The 25821-nt window shown below is 46.0% G+C and overlaps 1 non-coding gene across 1 annotated transcript; it reads left to right on the top strand.

Annotated features, from left to right (window-relative positions):
• The first annotated feature begins 24850 nt into the window (after window positions 1-24850).
• On the top strand, window positions 24851-24969 carry LOC148881204 (5S ribosomal RNA). The gene has a single exon (XR_016114118.1). It is a non-coding gene; the product is annotated as a 5S ribosomal RNA (ribosomal RNA).
• The last annotated feature ends 852 nt before the right edge of the window (window positions 24970-25821 follow it).

Genomic DNA, 25821 nt, shown 5'->3' with positions numbered 1-25821 from the left:
GCCAGTTTGGAAGTAGATGAAATGCAAAACACTGAAATTGCAGCAATTAGACAAATGGTGCTGCAAAATAGAATGGTTTTGGACCTTTTGACAGCCCCACAAGGGGGCGTCTGTGCTATGGTGGGTGACACTTGTTGTACGTACATACCCGAAGAAGCGAATTCCATAAACATGACTGATGCTTTGTCTGTTGTCAGGGATCTCAGAGATGACATGGCCAGAGATCACCGGCCTGATCAACCGTGGATCTTTGACGGGCTCTTTGGGGGCTCCTGGTATTGTCATGATCTGGTTGGCGACCAACGGGGGGGCGCTGTCGGCCCCGCCTGCACCTGCACAGGTGCTGGTCGTCCCGATCAGATTGGCGACCAGCGGGTAGCGACGTCAGCCCTGCCGGCAGCCTCGCAGGTGCTGGTCGTTATAATCAATGACACTTAAAAGGACACCTGGCACGATCATCCGGTGCCGATTCATTGTTTGTTTGCTGCTTGGTTGCAGCATGCATCGTGTACGTGTTTGTTTAACCTTGGCGGGCTTTTACTTTTGGTCTTCTTTTGCTACATTGTATTTTTTCCATTCAGATCATTTTGATGTTTTACATTTTGTTCCTGCTGACTTTATTTTAATACAATTTGTCAAACAACCTCCTGCTCCCTCCTGCCTGCTTTTTGGGATCCGAACCCGCCATCACCACCTCGCAAAACTTGACAGAATGAATCGGCCAACCATCGGATCCCGCAGGTTCCAGGTGGCCGTCCAGGGTGACACTGGGTGACTGGCATTGCACGCCCACGTCCAGCCACGCTGTCGTCGTGCATGACGAATTGAGTCTCATCCATGACGAGCCGTGCAACGTCCGCGTCAACGTCAGTCCGAGACCCCACTCACCGCTGGATCCCGGAGCGGCTCTGGACTGGTCTCGTTCCCCCGGAGCCGGGCAGTTCACGCCCACGTCGGCGTCCGGCCGAGACCTGTTCCCATACGGCCGTACGGGGTGCCATTCTGCGCCTGGCAGTTTGACGTCCACGCAGAGCCATGCGCCGTCGCGTGAACGTGCGAGAGGGATCGCACTCACGCCCACGACGATCCGTGCCGCGTCTTCGTCCACCCCAGGCCGAGTCCCGTTCCCATCATGCCGCCGCCCGTCGTATGCAGGAGAGGAAGCGGTTGCCCTCTCCACCGACCGTTCCCTGGCGAGTGGACCTTTTGGGAGACTGTTGGGACTTCTGGAAGCAGCCCCTTGAAGGGGGGGTACTGTCATGATCTGGTTGGCGACCAACGGGGGGCGCTGTCGGCCCCGCCTGCACCTGCACAGGTGCTGGTCGTCCCGATCAGATTGGCGACCAGCGGGTAGCGACGTCAGCCCTGCCGGCAGCCTCGCAGGTGCTGGTCGTTATAATCAATGACACTTAAAAGGACACCGGGCACGATCATCCGGTGCCGATTCATTGTTTGTTTGCTGCTTGGTTGCAGCATGCATTGTGTACGTGTTTGTTTAACCTTGGCGGGCTTTTACTTTTGTTCTTCTTTTGCTACTTTGTATTTTTTCCATTCAGATCATTTTGATGTTTTACATTTTGTTCCTGCTGACTTTATTTTAATACAATTTGTCAAACAACCTCCTGCTCCCTCCTGCCTGCTTTTTGGGATCCGAACCCGCCATCACCACCTCGCAAAACGTGACAGGTATAAGACTTTGCTCAGAATGTTTATCCCATTCGCAATTGTGATTGTACTTATTTTCTTAGTCATTGGTTGTATTATTCCATGCTTAAGAACAATGCTAATGAATATGATAACTAATTCTCAGGTGAATTACGCAAAGGTTTTGTATCAACAAATGCGTGAAGGGGACCCAGTGTTGTAGCTAGGGATAGTACACCATGGCCAGAGAGTGGTTGCTCCAAAGAACAAAAGCAAAAAAAAAGGAAACGGAGAGCCGAGAAGGAGTTTTCCTCATTAAAAACCCTCAAAAATGGAGAGGTTATATATCACAGCAGCAAAATTGTGATAGAGGTTTTTCGCCTTCTCCATGGTTAGTTAAATAATATTAGACGTTGGATAGATGAGATTAGAATGGTTCCCTGTGCAATTAGTATGACGTGCATGCATGAAAACTTTTGGAAATGTATGAACTGATGTTTAAATGTACAACAGGAGGGAATGATAGAGTGTTTATGCACATTAGTAAACATATTACGTTATTTCATGTTTAGATTAGTAAACATATGTTTTTTCATGTTTATCTTAGCATATATTATGAATTGTGCACGTTTAATTTCAGTCTAATTTAGTTAAATAAAACTATCAGTCTTATTAGTTCAATAGTCGTTGCAAAGAAGCAACAGCTCCAACTCCAATCTGAGACCCGCCCAACACTGAGCTGTTCGTAACTGATTGGACAACAGATCGCCACTGTGTATGTTTAAAAACTTGTCAGAGCGGGAGCTCGTTCTCTTTTGCTCTTTGTCTCGTTGTTCTCTTTGTTCGTGTGCTCATGTCTTCGTCCCACCGAGACGAGAAGTGCTTTTTCTGTCTCATTAGAATAAAGTAGTTTTTGTTCACCATCTATCGTCGTTGCTGATATTTTTATCAAGTGAACTTCCGACAATACCGAACCAGGAAAGACGAACAAGAAGTTTCAACCGAACATATACTTGTTAGGGTTTGGTTTACTTTCTGAGGTTACATGTTAGGGTTACGTGTTATGGTTAACGCTACTTGTTTGGGCTAGGGTTACTTTCTGGGGTTAATTGTTAGGGTTAAGGTTACTTTCTCTGGTTACTTGTCAGGGTGAGGGTTACTTGTTGGGGTTAGGGTTACTTGCTGGGGTTACAGGTTAGGGGGTAGGGATAATCGCTGAGGTTACTTGCTAGGGACACTTGTTAGGGTTAGCTTTACTTGTTAGAGTTTGTGTTACTTACTGGGTTACTTGTCAGGTTTAAGATTACTTTCTGGGGTTACTTGTTATGGTTACTTTTTGGGGTTACTTGTTAGGGTTAGTTGTTAGGGTTAGGGTTACTTGTCACGGTTAGGTTTACTTCCTGGGGTCACTCATTAGGGTTACTTGTTAGGGTTACGGTTACTTTCTGGGGTTACTTGTTAGGGTTAGGCATACTTGTTGGGGTTAGTGTTACTTGCTGGGGTTACTTGTTAGGGTTACTTGTCAGGGTGAGGGTTACTTGTTAGGGTTAGGGTTACTTGTTAGGGTTAGCGTTACTTGTCAGGGTTAAGGTTACTTGCTGGGGTTACTTGTTAGGGTTACTTGTTAGGTTTTGGGTTACTTTCTGGGGTTACTTGTTAGGGTTACTTTCTGGGGTTACTTGTTAGGGTTACTTGTCAGGGTTACTTGTCATGGTTAGGATTACTTTCTGGGGTTACTTGTTAGGGTTACTTGTTAGGGTTACTTGCTGGGGTTACTTGTTAAGATTACTTGTCATGGTTAGGATTACTTTCTGGGTTTACATGTTAGCGTTACTTGTTAGGTTTAGGGTTACTTTCTAGGGTTACTTGTTGGGGTTACTTGTTTGGGTCACTTGTTAGAGATACTTGTTCGGGTTACTTGTTCGGGTCACTTGTCAGGGACACTTGACAGGGTACTGTCATATTCTATGATATAAATGATAATATATTCTCCTTGGTGTCCCTAAGCAACTTTTCCACAAGCTTCAACTGGTCCAGAATTCTTCAGCCGGGGGCCCCCACATCATTGCAGGCACCCCATCCTCTGGCCAGGTCACCCCCGTCCTCCAAGAGCTCCTACCCGCTCCCGGTCAAAGGTTAGAATCAACTTTTTAAATTTTTCATTTAAATGACAACCGACGCCATCTGACAAGTTGTGTCCATCATTTGTAAAATCGCTTCAAATGACTTCTACGTGTTAGGGTTACTTTCTGGGGTTACTTGTTATGGTTAAGGTTACTTTTTAGTGTTACTTGTTAGAGTTACTTGTCAGGGTTAAGTTTACGTTCTGGGGTTACCTGTTAGGGATACTTGTTAGGGATAGGGTTACTTGCTGGGGTTACTTGTTAGGGTTACTTGTTGAGGTAAGTTCCTTTCTGGGGTTACTTGTCAGGGTTAAGGTTAATTTCTGGGGTTACTTCTGAGGGTTACTTGTCAGGGTTAAGGTTACTTTCTGTTGTTACTTGTTAGGGTTACTTGTTAGGGTTAAGGTTACTTTCTGTGGTTACATGTTAGGGCTAGGGTTACTTGATGGGGTTACTTGTTAGGGTTACTTGTTAGGGTTACTTTCTGGGGTCACTTGTTAGGGTTACTTGTTAGGGTTAGCGTGAGGGTGAGGGTTACTTTCTGGGTTTACTTGTTAGGGTTATTTCTTAGGGTTAGTGTCACTTGTTAGGGTGAGGGTTACTTGTTAGGGTTAGGGTTACTTTCTGGGGTTACTTTTTAGGGTTAGGGTTACTTGTTAGGGTTACTTGCTGGGGTTACTTGTTAGGCTTACTTGTTAGGGCTACTTGTCAGGGTTAGGGTTACTTGCTGGGGTCCATGCTGGGGTTATTTGTTAGGGTGACTTGTCAGGGTTAGGGTTACTTGTTAGGGTTAGGGTTACTTGTTAGGGTGAGGGTTACTTGTTAGGGTTAGGGTTACTTTCTGGGGTTACTTTTTAGGGGCACTTGTTAGGGTAGGGTTACTTGTTAGTTTTAGGGTTACTTGCTGGGGTTATTGTTATGGTTACTTGTTAGGGTTAGGCTTACTTTTTAGGGTTAGGCTTAATTGCTGGGGTTACTTGTAAGGGTTACTTGTTAGGGTTAGGATTACTTTCTGGGTTTATTTGTTAGGTTTACTTGTTAGGGTTAACGTTACTTGTTAGTGCTAGGGTTACTTTCTGCGGTTACTTGTTAGGGTTAAGGTTACTTTCTCGGGTTACTTGTCAGGGTGAGGGTTACTTGTTAGGGTTAGGGTTACTTGCTGGGGTTACTTGTTAGGGTTACTTGTTAGGGTTAGGGATAATTGCTGGGGTTACTTTTTAGGGACACTTGTTAGGGTTAGGTTTACTTGTTATAGTTAGTGTTACTTACTGGGTTACTTGTCAGGGTTAAGGTTACTTTCTGGGGTTACTTGTTAGGGTTACTTGTTGGGGTTACCTGTTAGGGTTAGTGCTGGGGTTAGGGTTACTTGTCACGGTTAGGATTACTTCCTTGGGTCACTCGTTAGGGTTACTCGTTAGGGTTAGGATTACTTGTCAGGGTTATGGTTACTTGTTGGGGTTCGTGTTACTTGTTGGGGTTACTTGTTAGGGATACTTGTCAGGGTATGGGCTACTTGTTATGGTTAGGGTTACTTTTTAGGGTTAGGGTTACTTGTCAGGGTTAAGGTTACTTGCTGGGGTTACTTGTTAAGTTTAGGGTTACTTTCTGGGGTTACTTGTCAGCGTTACTTGTCAGGGTTAGGGTTACTTGTTAAGATTAGGGTTACTTGTCAGGTTTAAGGTTACTTTCTGGATCTACTTCTTAGGGTTACTTGTCAGGTTTAGGCTTACTTTCTGGGGTTATTTTTTAGGGTTACTTGTCAGGGTTAGGGTTACTTGTTAGGGTTAGGGTTACTTGTTAGGGTTTAGGTTATTTGTCAGGGTTAAGGTTACTTTCTGCGGTTACTTGTTCGGGTCCCTTGTCAGGGACACTTGACCGGGTACTGTCATATTATATGATATATATGATAATATATTCTCCTCTGTGTCCCTCAGCAACTTTTCCACAAGCTTCAACTGGTCCCGAATTCTTCTGCCGGGGGCCCCCAGATGATCGCAGGCACCCCATCCTCTGGCCAGGTCACCCCCGTCCTCCAAGAGCTCCTACCCGCTCCCGGTCAAAGGTTAAAATCCACTTTGTAAATTTTTCATTTAAATGACAACCGACGCCATCTGACAAGTTGTGTCCATCATTTGTAAAATCGCTTCAAATGACTTCTACGTGTTAGGGTTACTTGTTAGGTTTACTTGTTGGGGTTACTTGTTCGGCTTACTTGTCAGGGTTCAAGTTACTTTCTGGGGTTACTTGTTAGGGTTACTTGTCAGGGTTAAGGTTACCTTCTGGGGTTACCTGTTAGGGATACTTGTTAGGGTTAGACTTAATTGTTAGTGTTAAGGTTTCTTTCTGGGGTTACTTGTTATTGTTACTTGTTAGGGTTACTTGTCAGGGTTAAGTTTACTTTCTGGTGTTACCTGTTAGGGATACTTGTTAGGGTTAGGGTTAATTGTTAGGGTTAAGGTTACTTTCTGGGGTTACTTGTTATTGTTACATGTTAGGGTTACTTGTCAGGGTTAAGGATACTTACTGGGGTTACTTGTTAGGGCTACTTGTTGTCACATCTCGTTGCCATCCTGGGCGCGTCCCGCCCCTCCTGTCACCTCCTCCGCCAATCCTGGGAGACGGCCCCTCCAATCATCTTTTACCTGGGTTCCCACAGCTGATTGTCATTTACTTATTGTGCCTTCTGTCTATATCTGCCTATCGCTCACTACCTTTCTCCGTCGGAGTATTTTTGGATGTCGCCGTCACCACTACCGTGTTACCAGGTCTGCCATTGTTCAGTTCCTCCACTCTTCCCTGTTGGTTATTTTTTGATGCATGTTTCAGTAAAGACTCTTGCTCCTTCCAAGCCTGTCACGTCGTGTATTTCGGTTCCTTCCCCTTCGCCAAACCCCGTCGCTCGAGTCCTGCCTTTTTTGCACTTGAGCGTCGTCACACTTGTTAGGGTTAGGGTTAATTGTTAGGGTTAAGGTTACTTTCTGGGGTTACTTGTTATTGTTACTTGTTTTGGGTTACTTGTCAGAGTTAAGGATACTTTCTGGGGTTACTTGTTAGGGTTACTTGTTAGGGTTTGGGATACTTGTTATGGTTACATGTTAGGGTTACTTGTCAGGGTTACTTGTCAGGGTTAAGGTTCTTTCTGGGGTTACTTGTTCGGGTTACTTGTCAGGGTTTGGGATACTTGTTGGGTTACTTGTTATGGTTACTTGTCAGGGTTAAGGTTATTTTCTGGGCTTACTTGTCAGGGTTAAGGTTACTTGTTAGGGATAGGGTTACTTGCTGGGGTTACTTGTTAGGCTTAGTTGTTAGGGTTATGGTTACTTGTTAGGGTTATGGTTACTAGTTATGGTTAGGGTTATTTGTTAGGTTTAGGGTTACTTGTTAGGGTTAGGGATACTTGTTAGGGTTATGGTTACTTTCTGGGGTTACTTGTTATGGTTACTTGTCAGGGTTATGGTTACTTGTGATGGTAAGGGTTACTTGTTAGGGTTAGGGTTACTTTCTGGGGTTACTTGTTAGGGTTAAGTTTATTTCCTGGGGTTACTTGTTAGGGATAGGGATACCTGTTTGGGATACTTGGTGGGGTTACTTGTAAGGGTTACTTGTAAGGGTTAATTGTCAGGGTTAGGGTCACTTGTTAGGGTTAGGGTTACTTGTTATGGTTAGGCTTACTTAGTGGGGATTACTTGTTAGGGTTAAGGTTACTTGTCAGGGTTAGGAGTACTTGTTAGGGTTATGGTTACTTTCCGGGGTTACTTGTTATGGTAACTTGTCAGGTTTGTGGTTACTTGTTATGGTTAGGGTTACTTGTTAGGGTTATCATTCCTTTCTGGGGTTATTGTTAGGGTTACTTGTGAGGGTTAAGTTTACTTTCTGGGGTTGTGAGGGTTAGGGATACTTGTTGGGGATACTTGGAAGGGTTAAGGTTACTTTCTGGGGTTACTTGTTAAGGACACTTGCCAGGGTACCGTCATATTCTATATGATATATATGATGATATATTTTCCTTGGTGTCCCTCAGAAACTTTTCCACAAGCTTCAACCGGCTTCAACCGGTCCTGAAATCCTCCAAGAGCTCCTACTGTCTCCCGGTCAAAGGTTAGAATCGACTTTTGAAATGTTTCGTTTAAAGGACAACCGACGCCTTCGGACAAGTTGTGTCCATTTGCAAAATCGCTTCAAATGACTTCTAATTGTTAGGGTTCGGGATACTTGTTGGGGTTACTTGTTAGGGTTAGTGTTACTTTCTGGGATTACTTGTTATGGTTAGGGTTACTTGTTAGGGTTAGTGTTACTTTCTGGGATTACTTGTTAGGGTTAAGGTTAATTGTGAGGGTTAAGGTTACTTTCTGGGGTTACTTGTCAGGGTTAGGGTCACTTGTTAGGGTTAGGGTTAGTTGTTAGGGTTAATACCCTGGGGTTACTTGTTAGGGTTACTTGTCAGGGTTAGGGTTACTTGCTGGGGTTACTTGTTAGGGTGACTTGTCAGGGTTAGGGTTACTTTTTAGGGTTAGGGTGACTTGTCAGGGTTAGGGTTACTTGTTAGGGTTACTACTCAGAGTTAGGGTTAGTTGTCAGGGTTAGGGTTACTTGTTAGGGTGAGGGTTACTTTCTGGGTTGACTGATGAGAAGATTTCTTCAGCCGCCATCTGAACCTGGACGGCTGAAGAAACCTTCTCATCGATGGACCACTCCTGTACGACTGAGAGCTTACACAGGCGTTAGTGTCACTTGTTAGGGTGAGGGTTACTTGTTAGGGTTACTTTCCGGGGTTAATTTTTAGGGTTACTTGTTAGGATTAGGGTTACTTGTCAGGCAATACGTCTGTGTAAGCTCTCAGTCGTACAGGAGTGGTCCATCGATGAGAAGGTTTCTTCAGCCGTCATCTGTACAAAAGTGAAGGTTTCGGATGTTTCGCCTCCTATCCAAGAGGCTTCGTCAGCGAACTAAAGTCTGACTGGTCGTATCGGCCCCATTTATATATCCCTGATGTCCAGACATGGTGGCGCCGGACACAGCTATGATAGGTCCCTACTCTCAGGTTGGGGGGGGGCAGGGGACCCCTCCCTGTGGCCCCACTGATTGTTCCTACATTCCTGACTAGCGACTGGCCTATTACCCCCACTCCCCCCGGTATCACCTCATCAGCCTAACGACCCTCATCAGCATTGCGAAAGTTGCCTAACCTATTTTGCCTAAGCAGGCTATTGTATGAACGATCCAAAAACGTCCGAAACCTTCACTTTTGTACAGATGACGGCTGAAGAAACCTTCTCATCGATGGACCACTCCTGTACGACTGAGAGCTTACACAGACGTATTGCTGCCAACTTTGGGAGAGACATCCTTCTGCTGGTACGTAACTTAGAAAAGGCCACCTTTAAATTAGCTGACTTAAAGAACCACCTCAGATTCAATCTTAGATATAGACAGAGCCGGTTAATTCCTAAATGTTTGAGGCAAGCACCCCTGGAACCCGGATACTTAGCCGATAAAATGCAACAAAATTATACTAGGAAAATTCTAAATTTGCGGATTAGGAGACTTAACATAGAGATAAAAAACAAACAGTCAGAAATAGAAACTTATTATCAGCGATTACAAACTAAACTTACCCACAAAATCTATCAGGAAGTGTGTGAATTTACTAAATCCGGTTATATGAGGCACCACAGCAAAACCAAAGAGAGACAAAAGGGTAAATTTCAAAAATTACTTTTACTGAAACAATCTCAGCTACTGGTAAACGCGAAAAATTAGGAATGAACAGTTTGCAAGGGAGAATTGGATCAAACATTTGTCAGACAGAGATCTCTCAGAGACAGAAAAGGCGGTACTTACCAAAGGTTTAAATTTCTCAGTGACTCCTAAAACTATACCTACAATAGATTACATCACAGCTACTGAATCGGCTATTAAAAATAACAAACTTTCGTATGCAGAGGCAGATGATCTACGCATTAAAATATCAGCGCTTCTCAGTAGTGCCAAACTTCCTCCGTCCAACATAACATTAGAAGAGAGGAAGGCGTTAACTACTCTACAAAAAGACAAAAATATTACTATTTTGCCAGCAGACAAGGGCAGATGTACAGTGCTTCTCAACACATTGGATTATGAAGACAAAATAAATAGGTTAATCAGTGATTCTAACACGTATGAGCAACTAAAAAGGGACCCTTCCAATAGATACAAGAAAGAAATGATTGACTGTCTCCAAAAGTTAGAGAAAGGAAAACATATAGACAAACAGATGTATTTTAGATTATACCCGGGAGAGGCCACGCCATGTATCTATGGCCTGCCAAAAATACATAAAGAAGGGTTCCCCCTCAGACCCATTGTTTGTAGCATTGACTCCTCTACATACAATGTAGCCAATTATTTAAAAACTATTTTAGCTCCGTTGGTTGGTAACACAGAATATCACGTAGAGAACACCACAGGGTTTGTAGAGAGGATCAAAGACCTCATATTGGAACCTGAGGAAACTTTGGCATCATACGATGTGACTTCTCTCTTTACATCTGTCCCAACCCCAGCAGCAGTCTCAGCGGTGAGGACGAGGCTGCTGGCGGATGTTTCTCTGCATGAAAGAACCAAACTTAAACCGGATCACATCTGCCAATTATTAGAAATCTGCCTTAATACTACGTATTTTCAATTTCGGGAAAAATTTTATAAACAAATTCATGGTTGTGCTATGGGCTCACCAGTTTCACCCATAGTGGCTAATCTTTACATGGAAGAGATTGAGAAACAGGCCCTCACATCCTTCCCGGGGACAAAACCTAGACACTGGTTTAGATATGTGGACAATACTTTTGTCATAATTAAGAAATAAGAAATTCAATCCTTCACAGATCACCTCAACTCTGTAGACTTCAACATTAAATTTACTCGCGAGGACATTCAAGAGAACCAACTAGCCTTCTTGGATTGTAAAGTAATTATAAAAGAGGACAGAGCGCTAAAAACAGAAGTCTTTAGGAAGGCTACGCACACTGACCAATACTTACTTTTTGACTCTAACCACCCTTTACAACATAAACTAGGAGTTATCAGAACCCTCCAGCATAGGGCTAAACTAATACCAACTAGCACTGAAGGTAGAGAAAAGGAGTCTAAACATATCAGGAGAGCACTCACTAACTGTGGTCATTCAACAAATGTCAGAAAGAAAGAATAGCGAACGAAACCAATAATTCTCAAGATTCAAAAAGGAGAGGAGTAGCAGTACCTTACATTGCAGGAGTTTCTGAAAAATTACAAAAAGTCCTTTGGCAACATAAAATTCCTACTTATTTCAAACCGATAAACACGTTAAGGCAAAAATTAGTGCATCCAAAAGATAGGCTACCAAATGAAAAACAAAGTAATGTAGTTTATTCCATACATTGTAAGAATGAAAATTGTAAAGAGCAGTACATTGGGGAGACTCAACAAATTCTCAAAAAAAGACTTTATCAACATCGCAGGGATAATACTAGTGGGCCTCAATCGGCAGTATATTTGCACCTAAAAGCTAGCAACCACTCATTTGACGACAATGAGGTTAAAATCTTAGCGAAAGAACATAGATGGTTTGAAAGGGGGGTAAAAGAAGCGATTCTTATAAAACAACAAAATCCTTCATTAAACCGGTGTGGTGGGGTGAGGTTCAATTTGGATCGTTCATACAATAGCCTGCTTAGGCAAAACAGGTTAGGCAACTTTCGCAATGCTGATGAGGGTCGTTATGCTGATGAGGTGATACCGGGGGGAGTGGGGGTAATAGGCCAGTCGCTAGTCAGGAATGTAGGAACAATCAGTGGGGCCACAGGGAGGGGTCCCCTCCCCCCCCAACCTGAGAGTAGGGACCTATCATAGCTGTGTCCGGTGCCACCATGTCTGGACAATAGGGATATATAAATGGGGCCGATACGACCAGTCAGACTTTAGTTCGCTGACGAAGCCTCTTGGATAGGAGGCGAAACGTCCGAAACCTTCACTTTTGTACAGATGACGGCTGAAGAAACCTTCTCATCGTTACTTGTCAGGGTTAGGGTTACTTTCTGGGGTTACTTATTAGGGGTTGGGTTACTTGTCAGGGTTAAGGTTACTTGCTGGGGTTACTTGTTAGGGTTACTTGTTAGGGTTAGGCTTACTTGCTGGGGTTACTTGTTAGGGTTATGGTTACTTGTTACGGTTAGGGTTACTTGTTAGGGTTAGGGTTACTTTCTGGGTTTACTCGTTAGGGTTACTTGTTAGGGTTAGGGTTACTTTCTGGGTTTACTTGTTAGGGTTACTTGTTAGGGTTAAGGTTACTTGTTAGTTTTAGGGTTACTTTCTGGGGTTACTTCTTATGGTTACTTGTTAGTGTTAGGGTTACTTGTCAGGGTTGAGGTTACTTGCTGGGGTTACTTGTTAGGGTTACTTGTTAGGGTTAGGGTTACTTTCTGGGGTCACTTGTTAGGGTTACTTGTTCGGGTTAGGGTTACTTGTTAGGGTTAGTGTTACTTTCTGGGGTTACTTCTTATGGTTACTTGTTAGGGTTAGGGTTACTTGTCAGGGCTGAGGTTACTTTCTGGGGTTACTTGTTAGGGTTAGAGTTACTTGCTGGGGTTACTTGTTAGGGTTATTTGTTAGGGTTAGGGTTACTTTCTGGGGTAACTTGTTAAGGTTACTTGTTCGGGTTAGGGTTACTTGTTAGGGTTAGTGTTACTTTCTGGGGTTACTTCTTATGGTTACTTGTTAGGGTTAGGGTTACTTGTCAGGGTTGAGGTTACTTTCTGGGGTTACTTGTTAGGGTTAGGGTCACTTGCTGGGGTTACTTGTTAGGGACACTTGCTAGGGTTAGGTTTACTTGTTAGAGTTAGTGTTACTTACTGGGTTACTTGTTATAGTAAATTGTTGGGGTTACTTGTTGGGGTTAGTTGTTAGGGTTAGGGTTACTTGTCACGGTTTGGGTTACTTCGTGGGGTCACTTGTTAGGGTTAGTTGTTAGGGTTAGGGTTACTTGTTAGGGTTAGGGTTACTTGTTTATTTAGGGTTACTTGCTGGGGTTACATGTTAGGGTTACATGTTAGGGTTAGGGATACTTGTGTGGATTACTTGTTATGGTTACTTGTTATGGTTACTTGTCAGGGTTAAGGTTACTTTCTGGGGTTACTTGTTAGGAATACTTGTTATGGTTACTTGTTATGGTTACTTGTCAGGGTTCAGGTTACTTGTTAGGGTTACTTGCTGGGGTTACTTGTCATTTAGGAAACAAAAAAGTTGAGTCGGTTGTCCTTTAAAGCTATACATCTGACCTATCTGACCTTCATCAAATTTCTATTCCCTCAGGTCATCTTCCTCCCTCCATCTCCGTATGCCCCATCCATCCATCCACATCCACACTGTGAAGCTTGCGCGTTAACCACTCGACTACCGTCATTATTATTATTATTATTATTATTATTATTATTATTATTATTATTATTATTATTATTATTATTATTATTATTATTACGGCTACAATATAGACCCCTGCCTTTGTCAACCCTGCTCAACGCCTGTCGTTTGATGTTTTAGGCTTAGCCGTCCAGTTCCCGTCCACCTGGCCGTCTGCTTCATCCTCACAAGGGCCGCCGGAACCGGTGGCCGGCCGACGACCGTCCTGGCGCCCCGCACCTTTCCGGAAGGCGGGAGGAAACCGGAGGAGAAGCTCCGCGGCGCGGGGAGGCCGGACCGGTTCCCCGACTGGCGGCTTCCGCGCCCCAGGGTCGCCGCTTCCGGGTGTTCGGGTCGCGCGGTCGGTCCGGTATTCGCAATGTTTTCTCGATGCTTGACGATTCTTTTCGAATAGCTCGCGACGAGTTAGGCGATTCAGCCTTTTGTTCAGCTGTTAGTATCATATCAACTTTTTATTGCCTTAAAAGCATTTCCAGAGCAAGTGAAACACGTTTTCTGAACTGTTTGATGTTTTCATTGGTTTTATGTTTTATCATGAAATTAGTGTCTATTTAGGCTGCAGAGTGAAAATCTGATACATATGAGTGAAAACTTGATGATTAAGCCTTTTTAGCTGTGATGATCATCTTAAATTTTTATTGCCTCAAACGCATTTTTAGAGCAAGTGAAAAAAGTGATTTCTTCATGGTTTTAAGTTCTATGATGAAATTAGTGTCTATTTTTACTACAGATTGCAGCACATACACACATAAGAGTAAAAACATGATGATTAAGCAAGTGAGACACGTGTCAAAGTTTTCTTCATGGTTTTTAGGTTCTATGATGAAATTAGTGTCTATTTAGGCTACAGTCTTAAACTGACACATATCTTGTATAAAACATGAAGATTCTGCCTTTTATTTTTTATATTTTTATTTTATATATATATATATTTAATTTTATATTGCCTCAAACGCATTTTCAGAGCAAGTGAGACACATTTTCTGAAGTTCAGTAAAGTCTCGTTATATCGATATCAGTTATATTTATAATACTGCTTATTATGATACTATTTTCATTTCCCGTGCACATTTCTAGTATTTTTATGTATAATTAGTTCTGTTTAGTACGATTCATGGTTATTACGAAAATCCGGTTACTACGGTGCTCTTTTTCATCTCCCGCCAGCCATTTTGCTATGTTTATATCGATACACGCCATCGGTCGCGCCATCGGCCTCACCATTGGTCGACTTGGTCACGTGACTTGGTTACGTGACACGGCATCTGTCGCTCCATTGGTCGACTTGGTCACGTGACTTGGTCACGTGTCTTGGTTACGTGACCAGCTCCCGCGAGCAGACGCCATTTTCATTTTCAGACGGCAGCTCGTGTGTATCAGACGGCAGCTAGTGTGTCTTCAACAATGGCGAAACGAAAGAATTGTGATCTCGGAAGGAAGCACAGGTCAATCGTGGCTGTTGAGGAGAATCCAACACCGAGCAAATCCTCTATTTCAAAGGAATTCGACGTGCCGCAAAATACTTTATCAACGTGGTTGAAGACTAAGGATAAAATAAAGACGGCAAACGAAGCGCTGGACTTCGGACCTGGCTCAAAGAGGATGAGAAAGGCGGCGCGCCCTGATGTTGAGGATGCGGTGGATACCTGGATGAGGCAAGCAAGGAACCAGAACATCCCGGTATCAGGAGTGATGCTGCAGACCAAGGCTGAAGCGCTTGCAAAATAATTGGGCCATGATGACTTTAAATGCACCAAAGGCTGGTTAAATCGCTACAAGGAACGAAAGATACAGCAAGTCCTGAAGAATGAATGACTCTGTGCCTTTGTGTTGTCATACATGTTTGTTTTTCCCAAGATGGCGGCGCGTAAACATGTGGCTCCCCTCTCCTGGCAAATTTGCGTTTTCATGTTTCATGTTTACCGTACTGTATTACTGTATGTTTGTTAAAGTCATTATAAGTGCCTTGCATGCTGGGTCCGAGAGGACATTACATAATGTCATCTGTGCTGTATGGCATGCATATTAGCATACAGTACTGTATTTGACAAAAAAGATGACTTAGATTTTTGACTTTGGAAGGATCTGAAGCGACGCAAGATTACTGGAGAGGCCAAGAAAGTGGATCAGAACCAAGTTGACGACTGGCACAATGGCAGACTGCAAGAGCTGCTGAGGGATTACCTCCCCGATGACGTATACAACGCTGACGAAACTGGTTTGTTTTACAAGCTGCAGCCACAGAAATCATACGTCTACAAGGATGAGGATTGCCGTGGGGGTAAACGTTCAAAAGAAAGACTTACAATCATGCCGTGCGCTAACATGACGGGTACTGATAAATTACAACTTATTGTTATCGGGAAATCAAAAAAAAATAAGGTGCTTCAGTGGCGTGAAGAGTTTGCCGGTCACCTACAAAGCAAACAAAAACGCTTGGATGACGTCAGACATTTTAGGGGAAAGAGCTGCAATGGACTGTTTTGGATGCCATTAGAGCAATTTCCAAAGCGTGGAGCACGCTGTCCGAAAACACCATCAAGAACTGCTTCCGTCACTGCAAATTTGAACCTCCAGGGTGCGAGTGACGGAAGCAGTGAGGAAACATCTGCAGCTAATGAAAAGCTGGCTGAAAAGCCAAAAGTCGCTGATATTGCATCGTATGTTGCAGTCGACAAAGACATTGCGACATTCCCAAGCTCATCAGATGCGGATATCGCAGCAGAGGTCAAAGCCAAGTATGCCCCAGGAGATTCCCGTGATGATGATGATGAGGATGAAGAAGAACCGACTGAATGCACAGCTATTGCAACACCGACAAAAGCATTGCAAGGTGCTGCGGACATGCGATCTTTCTTTGAATCCGTAGAAAATGCATCCGTTTTTTTAGAAACGTTAAACAAGATGGAAGCGTGTATATTAAAATATAATAATGGGAAGCAGAAGAAGATTGATGACTTTTTTAAATAGCATACATACTTGCAGTGTTATGTACATGTACTGTATATGAATGCAAGCGTTTTTTGCAACAATGTTTGTTGTTTTGTCTGCTGAAGAGTGATGATTTTGAAAATGACTGTACATTCCATACTGTGCATTAAAGGACAACCAACATCACTTTTTTGTTTCTTGACTGACATCAGAAAAAGGTTTTATAGCATCTACAATACCCAAAACACGCAGTATGATAAATGCAAAACACCAATAAAAATGACTTCACGTCACGCCAAGCCTTTCTTAATACACATCCATTCATGGATATGATTCAAATACAGAAGAGAAAGAGTAAAGCATACATGCTTGCAATCGATTAAAGATTTACTGTACTGTACTGTATACTGTATCCTATGGAGCCTGGGTGCCCTCTACTGGCGGTTTTCGGATACAACACGGTTCTCAGACAAAACATGCATACATAATGTACAGTAAGATGTAAGCGTTGCAGTTTCCCTGTTGCAATGTTACTGTATGTACATGCCCACTACTGTATATTGATGCAATCATTTTTGCAACGATGTTTAGTTTTCATTCCATACTGTATTAAAGATCCCCCAGTCACGTAACCAGCTTCCGTGTTTATCCTGTCGATGCAAGCACAATAAAAAACTATCGATTGGCCAAGACTGTTGATAGGTCACAGCTTTCATTACTACTGGTCGGTCTTTTTAATAACAAAACATAGCCGTTATCACATCCAGATACAAACAAGATCTGTTGTTACATCACAGCTGAGTGCCGGCATTCTATTCGGGCACTCTCTTGAACTGTCACGTAACCAGCTTCCGTGTTTATCCTGTCGACGCAAGCACATTAAAAAAGAACTATAAGCATAGCTTATATACAGTACTGTTGTTTGACACCAATTAAACCATGGATTTAATAGAATAATTGTGATATCCGAACAACGTACAAGGCAATCATGGCTGTGGAGGACTATCTAACAAGCAAATCCTTCATCGCGAAAGCGTTTGACGTGTGGCACCAATGTAAGTTATGTAAACGTTGCAGTTTTGGTTTTTCATCCATGTACAATATTTAATTGTGTTGCATCCATATATCTTTATTGCTTGCAACAATCACTGTTTTTCATATGATTGTACAAGCTGGCGTTTGTGGCTTCGTGTGAAAAGAACTTCAGGATTTAGCATTGGTTGGTTGCATTTTTAAAAGGAAATAGTCATTAAAATGACTGTACATTCCATACTGTGCAAGTGTAAAGACGTTTTTATTTTATGCACAACTTTATTTTTCACTTCACTACTGTACAAAAAACATGTTAGATACGCAATCCATGAACCCAATGATAAAATTACATGCCATAACAAAGATCCCCCATTTACGTACCCCCCCCCCCCCCCTCTTTAATGCAGTTCGGTACAGGATCGGATATATCGACATTTTTTCCGACTCCCAAGAATATAGATATAACGAGACTTTACTGTACTTTTGAATGCACGTGTTGTTGTGTCACAAAATGAGGCATATAACAGCATACAAAACATACTTTTTCTTTTTTGTTTAGCAATTAGTGTAGCATAACGATACCACGTGTTTGATAACAACGGATTCCAGTCATGTTTTTCTTCTGCAAACGGTTGATATAATGCATCCATGACACCTGAATTTTGGGCCTTTTTGTCAGGTATTTCCATCCAGGCTGTCAGGCTGATATGTGGTTCATGCTGGAAAGGCAAATGTTGTGACTGCTGATGTCACATATGACATGATGCATTAAGTTACGGGAAAACCACTGTGATTTTCACGAAAAACAGGACATAGTCTCAAGTCCATGCATCCTGAGTTATGATAGCAAGTTGGATATAATAGTAGAATTTAACAGGCTGATGAAATGGGGGGCTCTACGTGTTTCGTCTGGATTGCCCCAATGAGTCCGTACAGCAAGATGATGTGGACCAAACCCATAGCTAGTGAGTAGTTTGGCTCCGTCTGTGTTCCACCTTGATGGCAGGTGGCATTGTGATCAGCACGGTGAATGGCCCCTCTCACTTTGGTGCAGACCAGGTCGTCCTCCTGATTGCCTTGATCAGCACCTCGTCTCCGGGGGCGCAGCCTCTGTTCCTGTGGAGGGAACAAAGAGGACTGCGGCAGTACACATGCTGTGGACCTCTTTGTTGTAAACATTTCACACAACGATTTTGCCAACAAAGCACTTGGATCTGAATCATTCTTTTGCCTGGGCAAACCTTCCTATAATGGGAGGATGAAAGGTCTGCCATGCAAGATCTCAAAAGGCGTTAAGCCGTTATTAGTGGGCGTGATTCTCATATAGAATTTAACCAAAAACAGACATCCAGGCTATGGCTTGCCTGTTGTCTTCATCGTTTTTCTGAGTCGATTTTCTATCGTACCATTCGGTCTTTCAACTAATCCTGCACTCTGTGGATGATATGTGCAGTGGTTCTTTAATGTAATACCTAAATGTTCAGAAATTTTGCTTAAATCGTCACCGTCTTTCAAATCAGGTTGTAGAAATGTCATCATCTTATTTTATTATTATTTTTTTTATTTTATTTCCTAGAAGTTCAACTTCTTTTGGCAAAACTGTAACATAGTCAAAAAAGCTATATTACCTGTACTTTCTAGATTTTGGAACAAAGTGATTGATACAGTCGCATTTTCGTCTTCAGTCAGTGAGACAAGATGTCGTCAATGTACAAAAGAATTTGGGAAGTCACAGGATTTTTTAAAGTCAGCAATACATGAAGACATTTCTTTTGAAAAAAATGGTCTAACGACTGAGTCCCCCCAGTAAAGGATGTGTGTGCTCCATTCTGCTCTTTTTCTGAAAACACATCTGGTCTTCTATAAGCAGCAAGGGGGGTGAGATGGAGAGTGGGGGACAGAGAGGGCAGTCGTGAGGAGGTGGTGTTAGGGGATGCCGCGTGCAGATCCCCCCTGACCTCTGACCCCCAAGCTCAAATTCCCCAGTCCACAGCTCGCCCCTCCTCCTGCAGTGGTTAATTATATGTCTGTCCCAGTAATGGCGATTTTAAGACCATGAACTGCTTTGTCCTTGTAAGGGAGGAGTTTCTTTATCAGCGGCCATCTTTAAAGACATAGCTTTTTCATTTTTCCAGTTTGCTTAAATTCAATAACTGATGAGAAGGTTTCTTCTGGCACTTGACCTTAGGTTCGTGGGAGCGCTGCCATCAGATTCGTCACACCCAGCCGGCAGAGCGAGACCGCACGCCGGGTGCAGCGCAAGGCCCTCGCCCAGTGATCTGTTTCCAGAATCACCGGACCACTTTCCAGACCCTTCTGTGCCCACCGTCGTCTCGTCCGCCCTAAATTCCAAAGCTATTCCATAGCTGATACACAGTTCCGCCCGTGGCCGCATAGTAAGACCGCACGACAGGCGCGCCGCACAGGTTGAGGCCCGTGAAATGTGACCTGTTCTCAGAACCACCAAACACCGACCCCCGCCTATGGCGCCCACCGCCGCCTCTCCCCCGCGACCGCTCAGCTTCACAGAGTCAGAACGCTCACCAGGCGTGGCGCAAGACCCGCACCCGATGACCTGTTCCCAGAGTCACCAGGCCCAGACCTGTCCGCGCCCAACGCCGCCTCGACCGCCATTTCCATGCTTGTTTCTTGACCCACAGCCACCTTGGCACCATTCAACAGTGGTCAAGGCTTCATATCGATATACCTTGGGGACCCATAGGTCGAAGGAACCGCCCACCTGCCGTAGCCAGCAGGGCCCCTTCGCGGTGTGTGCCCCAATTCAGCCTGCAACCTGTCGCCAGGCATGAAAGTTCATGTGAGTGCTGCCTTTGTCAGTTATGAATATTTTCTACCACCAACTGCATCGCACTGGGGTCACCCACCCCTCGGGGCATGTTTCTTGGCCAGAACATCAGTTGTTGTGCGCTTTTCGCGTGTTGCTTTATGTAATCGGGTTCAGTAAATGATATAACTTCTGGATAGAGTTGAGGTATTTTATTAGTACGGTTTTAAGAAATACATATATTTATCATCTACATTATATAGACTTTGGTTTATGAGGGAATTGAACGTGTTCAGGATGGCGATTGAGTGCAGCAGTGCGGGTCTGCTTATGTATTTGGTAACTTGAGTCAATCGGTCCACTTTTAAGCCTATCACTCGGAGGACGGCGTGGTTACAGAGGGGCCATTTCCCTCGTGCCCCAAGTGGGAAGCCGAAAACCGTGACTCTGTCCATCTCCCGCAAGATTCTGAGGATCTCCGCCACTTCGGTGTATTTGGACACTTTGTCCCTGGCTGCTCTGGCAAGTGGGCGAGCGCTGGATTCGTATCTAACTGTGACGTCTGTAATTAGTAGGAGTTGGCCCTTTGCACCTACAATACCTTACCCGAGAGTCTTACCGTCCTTGTCCGCAACAAGCACCTCTCTTTCGACCACCCAGCGCTAGCTAACCATCTCCCGGACCAGAGCAGTGCAGATCTTATTGTGATTTAAGATTATATTGTCCTTGAGTTCTATGCACTGGCCGAGCACGTGGGCCTGCGTCTCGTAGCGGAGGTTGCATGCCCTGCAGATAACTGGGCCTTTAGGGCTATGACTACCTATTCTAGTTTCAGGAAGGGCATTGCCAGCCCTTAGGGCCACGGCTCTCACGAAGTACTTGGGCCGTATGATTTCATTCTGGTGTTCTCTGATCCATGAGTTACTCACCCTGTCACCCCTGAATAGAGCTACCCATTTGCCCTGTACCTCAAGATTCTCCCAGGCCCTTTTCTCGACGTCCCTCCAGTTGGGGAGCTTTAGTATAGGGATAGCGCCTAACCTGGGGACGACGGGGAGGTCGCTCGCCTTCCCACCGGCAGTCTTCACCCAAAGCGACAAAAAGGGTTGGTTGGTGACTGATCGGGCTGCGGTTCGGGCCCCGTAGTCTTCGGTAGAGCACATGCGCAATATCTTGACTAGGCTGCCAGGTATGTGCCGCTCCAATTTGACAATGCCTAGCTCGCCGCTGCCTCATCCGCCAGTGGCGTTGGTTCCACAGTCAGCCGCTGAGTAAGACCGTACGCCAGGCGCGGAGTGCGGGGTAAGGACGGCGAAAGGTGACCTGTTCCCAAAACAACCAGACACCGACCCACCAGCGACCGTGCCGCCCGCCGCCACCTCTCCCCCGTGACCGCACAGTTTCGCCTCATTCAGCGGGGTGAGACCGCACGCCGAGGCGTAGCGCGGGGTAAGGACCTCAAAATGTGACCTGTTCCCAGAACCACCAGACACCGACCCACCCGCGCCCTTGGCGCCCGCCGCCGCCTCTCCCCCACGAGCGTGCAGCTTCACCTCAGCCGGCGGAGTCAGACTGCACGCCGAGCGCAGAGCAGGCGGTAAGGCCGGTGAAAGGTGACCTGTTCCCAGAACGACCAGACACTGACCCGGCCGCACTCGCGGCCCCTGCCGCCGCCTCACCTGCCTTTGACCCGCAGGTCAAAGGAACCATCCACCGTGCCGTAGTCGGAAGGGGCCCACCATGACGGGTACCCTGTTCACTGGCAAGCACTCTGTCACCTGATCCATAGGTTCGTGGGAGCGCTGCCATCAGATTCGTCACAGCCAGCCGGCAGAGCGAGACCTCACGCCGGGCGCAGGGCGAGGCCCTCGCCCAGTGATCTGTTCCCAGAATCACCAGACCCAGACCCCTCCGTGCTCACCGTCGCCTCATCCGCCCTATTTGTCAATTCCACAGCTATTCCATAGCTGATCCACAGTTCCGCCCGCGGCCACCGAGTAAAACCGCACGACAGGCGCAGAGCGCGGGGTGAGGCCCACCTGTTCCCAGGACCACCAAGCACCGCCCCCCGCCCATGGTGCCCGCCGCCGCCGCCTCTTCCCCGCGACAACTCAGGTTCGCCTTAGCCGGCCGAGTGAGACCGCTCGCCAGGCACAGCGCAAGACCCGCACCTGGTGACCTGTTCCCAGAGTTACCAGGCCCAGACACGTCCGCGCCCAACGCCGCCTCGGCCGCCATTTCCATGCTTGTTTGTTGCCCCAAAGCCATCTTTGCCACATTCAACAGTGGTCAAGGCTTCATATCGATGTACCTTGGGGACCCACAGGTCGAAGGAACCGCCCAGCAAGCCGTAGCCAGCAGGGGCCCTTCGCGGTGAGTGCCCCAATTCGGCCTGTAACCTGTCGCCAGGCATGAAAGTTCATGCAAGTGCTGCCTTTGTCGGTTATTAATATTTTCTACCACCAACTGCATCGCACTGAGGTCACCCACCCCTCGGAGCATGTTTCTTGGCCAGAACATCAGTTGTCGTGCGCTTTTTGTGTATTGCTTCGTGTTAGCAGGTTCGGTAAATGATACAACTTCTGGATAGAGTTAAGGTACTTTATTAGTTTTGTTATAAAAATGGTTAAAGGTGACCTTTTCCCAGAACCACCAGACACCGACCCGCCCGCGCCCGAGGCCTCCGCCGCCGCCTCTCCCCGTGACCGCGCAGCTTCGCCTCAGCCGGTGGAGTGAGACCGCACGCCGGGCGCGGAGCGCGGGGTAAGGCCGGTGAAAGGTGACCTGTTCCCAGAACCACCAGACACCGACCCGCCCAAGCCCGTGGAGCCCGCCGCCGCCTCATCCGGCAGTGCCGTTAGTTCCACAGTCTGCCACCGAGTAAGAGAGCAGGCCGGGCGCGGAGCGCGGGTTAAGGATGGTAAAAGGTGACCTTTTCCCAGAACCACCAGACACCGACCCACCCAAGCCCGTGGAGCCCGCCGCCGCCTCATCCGGCAGTGCCGTTGGTTCCACAGTCTGCCACCGAGTAAGACAGCAGGCCGGGCGCGGAGCGCGGGTTAAGGATGGTAAAAGGTGACCTTTTCCCAGAACCACCAGACACCGACCCGTCCGTGCCCGTGGCGCCCACCGCTGCCTCTCCCTTGCGACCGCGCAGCTTCGCCTCATCCGACGGACTGAGACCACATGCCGGGCGCGGAGCCAGGGTAAGGCCAACAAAAGGTGACCTGTTCCCAGAATCACCAAACACTGACCCGCCCGCGCCCGTGGCGCTAGCCACCACCTCCTCCGCCAGTGGCATCGCTTCCACAGTCGGCCGCCGACTAAGCCCGCACGCCAGGCGCGCAGCGTGAGGTAAGGCCAACAAAAGGTGACCTGTTCCCAGAATCACCAAACACTGACCCGCCCGCGCCCGTGGCGCTAGCCACCACCTCCTCCGCCAGTGGCATCGCTTCCACAGTCGGCCGCCGACTAAGCCCGCACGCCAGGCGCGCAGCGTGAGGTAAGGCCGGTGAATGGTGACCTATTCCCAGAACCATCAGACACTGACCCACCCGCGCCCATGGCGCCCGCCGCCGCCTCTCCCCCGCGACCGCACAGCTTCGCCTCAGCTGGCGGAATGAAACCGCAGGCCAGACGCCGAGCGCGGGTTAAGGCCGCATTTCATGGGTATCACTACCTGACACTGCATGCGCTGGACAGAAACCACATTGTTTCATCACCCGCTAAGGGCTATCACGATGCTGTGCTGTCATCACTCCCATCACTCCCTTGGGGGACTTGGTTGGCCTGCCTCTTCCGTTTACTCCCTTCAACCGGAGGGCCGCCCAACCCTTTCTTAACTTACCTTGTTGGTATCTCGCAGGGACCCGCAGGTCAAAGGAACCGTCCACCGTGCCGAAGCCGGCAGGGGCCCTCCATGGCGGGTACCCCATTCACTGACAAGCAGTCTGTCACCTGACCCATAGGTTCGTGGGAGCACTGCCATCAGATTTGCACCCAGCCGGCAGAGCGAGACCTTTCCACCACGAGGCAGAATAATCCTAAAGGTCTGTTGAATCGTTGGTGGTCTACCCAATGAGTTCGAGTCCCCCTCGTTCCCTCAGATCTTCTTCCTCCCTCCACCTCTGTGTGCCCCTCACTGCCCATCTCAGCAAGATGGGTGACAGAGCCTTCAGCTGCTCCGCCCCCAAATTTTGGAAGTCACTTCCTCTGACCTTTCATAACATCGATTCTCTTCCCACCTTCAAGTCCCATCTCAAAACCCAGCGATTTAAAATTGCATTTTCTGTGTGTAGCTCTCTCCTGTTTCTATTTATAATCGTATTTTATTTATTGCAATCTATTTGTGATTGTATTTTATTTATTATAGTACCTCTGCTTGTCTGTGACAGTAAAGTGTCCTTTAGAGCTTTGAAAGGCGCTTAAAATGTTATGTATAATTATGATTATTATGTGGTGAAATGGTTGATCACGAGATCAGTGTCGCTGTGTAATTATGTCACCAGAGGGTGTCAAGGACCAGACGGAGATTCATCATAATAATACATTTAATTTCTAAGCGCCTTTCAAAACTCTCAAGACCACTTTACAGTCACGGGATAAGAACGTTTTTTTCTGTGAGTGAACAGAGGCAACCATTCGCGGCAGCGTTCACTCTACCCGGAATGGATGGACGAAACGGATTGCATTGGAAGTCAAAGAAAAGTTACCCACGTTAACGCATCAGCTGTACTCACATGCGCCGTATTTGACAACACGACACAAATAACCCCTTCATCGATTCAAGCCTGTATTTGGAAAACCAAATAACCATCATCCGACAAGAACGAACACCATGAGCAAAGAAAGACGCTCTCCCTGCAACACTATAAAGAGGGATTTTCTGGCACATTCCCACGCTTACGGCCATACTACCCTGAGAACCCCCGATCTCGTCCGATCTCGGAAGCTCAGCAGGGTCGGGCCTGGTTAGTACTTCAATGGGAGACTGCCTGGGAATACCAGGTGCTGTAAGCTTTTTTTTTTTTCTGCAGCCACCTCAAACACTGTGGGCCGAGAAATGGTCTCTCACATTCGCGATCCGATTTCACTTTTGATCACCCCCGACGCGATTTTAAACGGCTTCCCACACGTTGATTTTTCTCTTGTGTCGCTGCGTGTAACGATATGGCTTTCCGGCAGAGGGAGCTGTCCGCATGCGGGACCGTCATGACAGTACTCGTACGCGAAGCAGAACCGGGCTTCTGCGTGCTGGACAGCTTCTTTTACTCCCCTTTCAAGCCATCAATTTTCCTTTTGCTACAATTTTAACCTCATTGTCGTCAAATGAGCGGTAGCTAGCTTTGAGGTGCATATGTACTGCAGATTCAGGCCCAGTAGTATTATCCCAGCGGTGTTGATAAAGTATTTTTTTTTTAGAATTTGTTTAGTCTCCCCAATGTTTTGCTCTTTATAATTTTCATTTTTCCAATGAATTGAATAAACTACATTACTTTGTTTTTCATTTGACAGCCTATCTTTTGGATGCACTCATTTTTGCCTTCAAGTGTTTATCGGTTTGAAATAAGTAGGAATTTTGTGTTGCCAAAGGACTCTGTAGATTTTCAGAAAGCCCTGCAATGTAAGGTAATGCTACTCCTCTCCTTTTAGTATCTTCAGAATTTTGGGTTTAATTCCCTATCCTTTTCTTTTGACATTTATTATGATTACTCTCCGTCTGGTCCTTGACGCCCTCCGCTGACGTAATCACACAGCGACACTGATCTCGTGATCAACCATTTCACCATATAATATTCATAGTTATACATAACATTTTAAGCGCCTTTCAAAGCTCTAAAGGCCACTTTACGGGATAAGAACGTTTTTTTG

Source organism: Hippocampus bargibanti, unplaced genomic scaffold (genome assembly GCF_051943395.1).
Source record: "Hippocampus bargibanti isolate YZ-2025 unplaced genomic scaffold, ASM5194339v1 Contig00132, whole genome shotgun sequence".
Lineage (NCBI taxonomy): Eukaryota > Metazoa > Chordata > Actinopteri > Syngnathiformes > Syngnathidae > Hippocampus > Hippocampus bargibanti.
The sequence above is the reverse complement of the archived record's forward strand: the minus strand, read 5'-3'. Positions and strand labels throughout refer to the sequence as shown.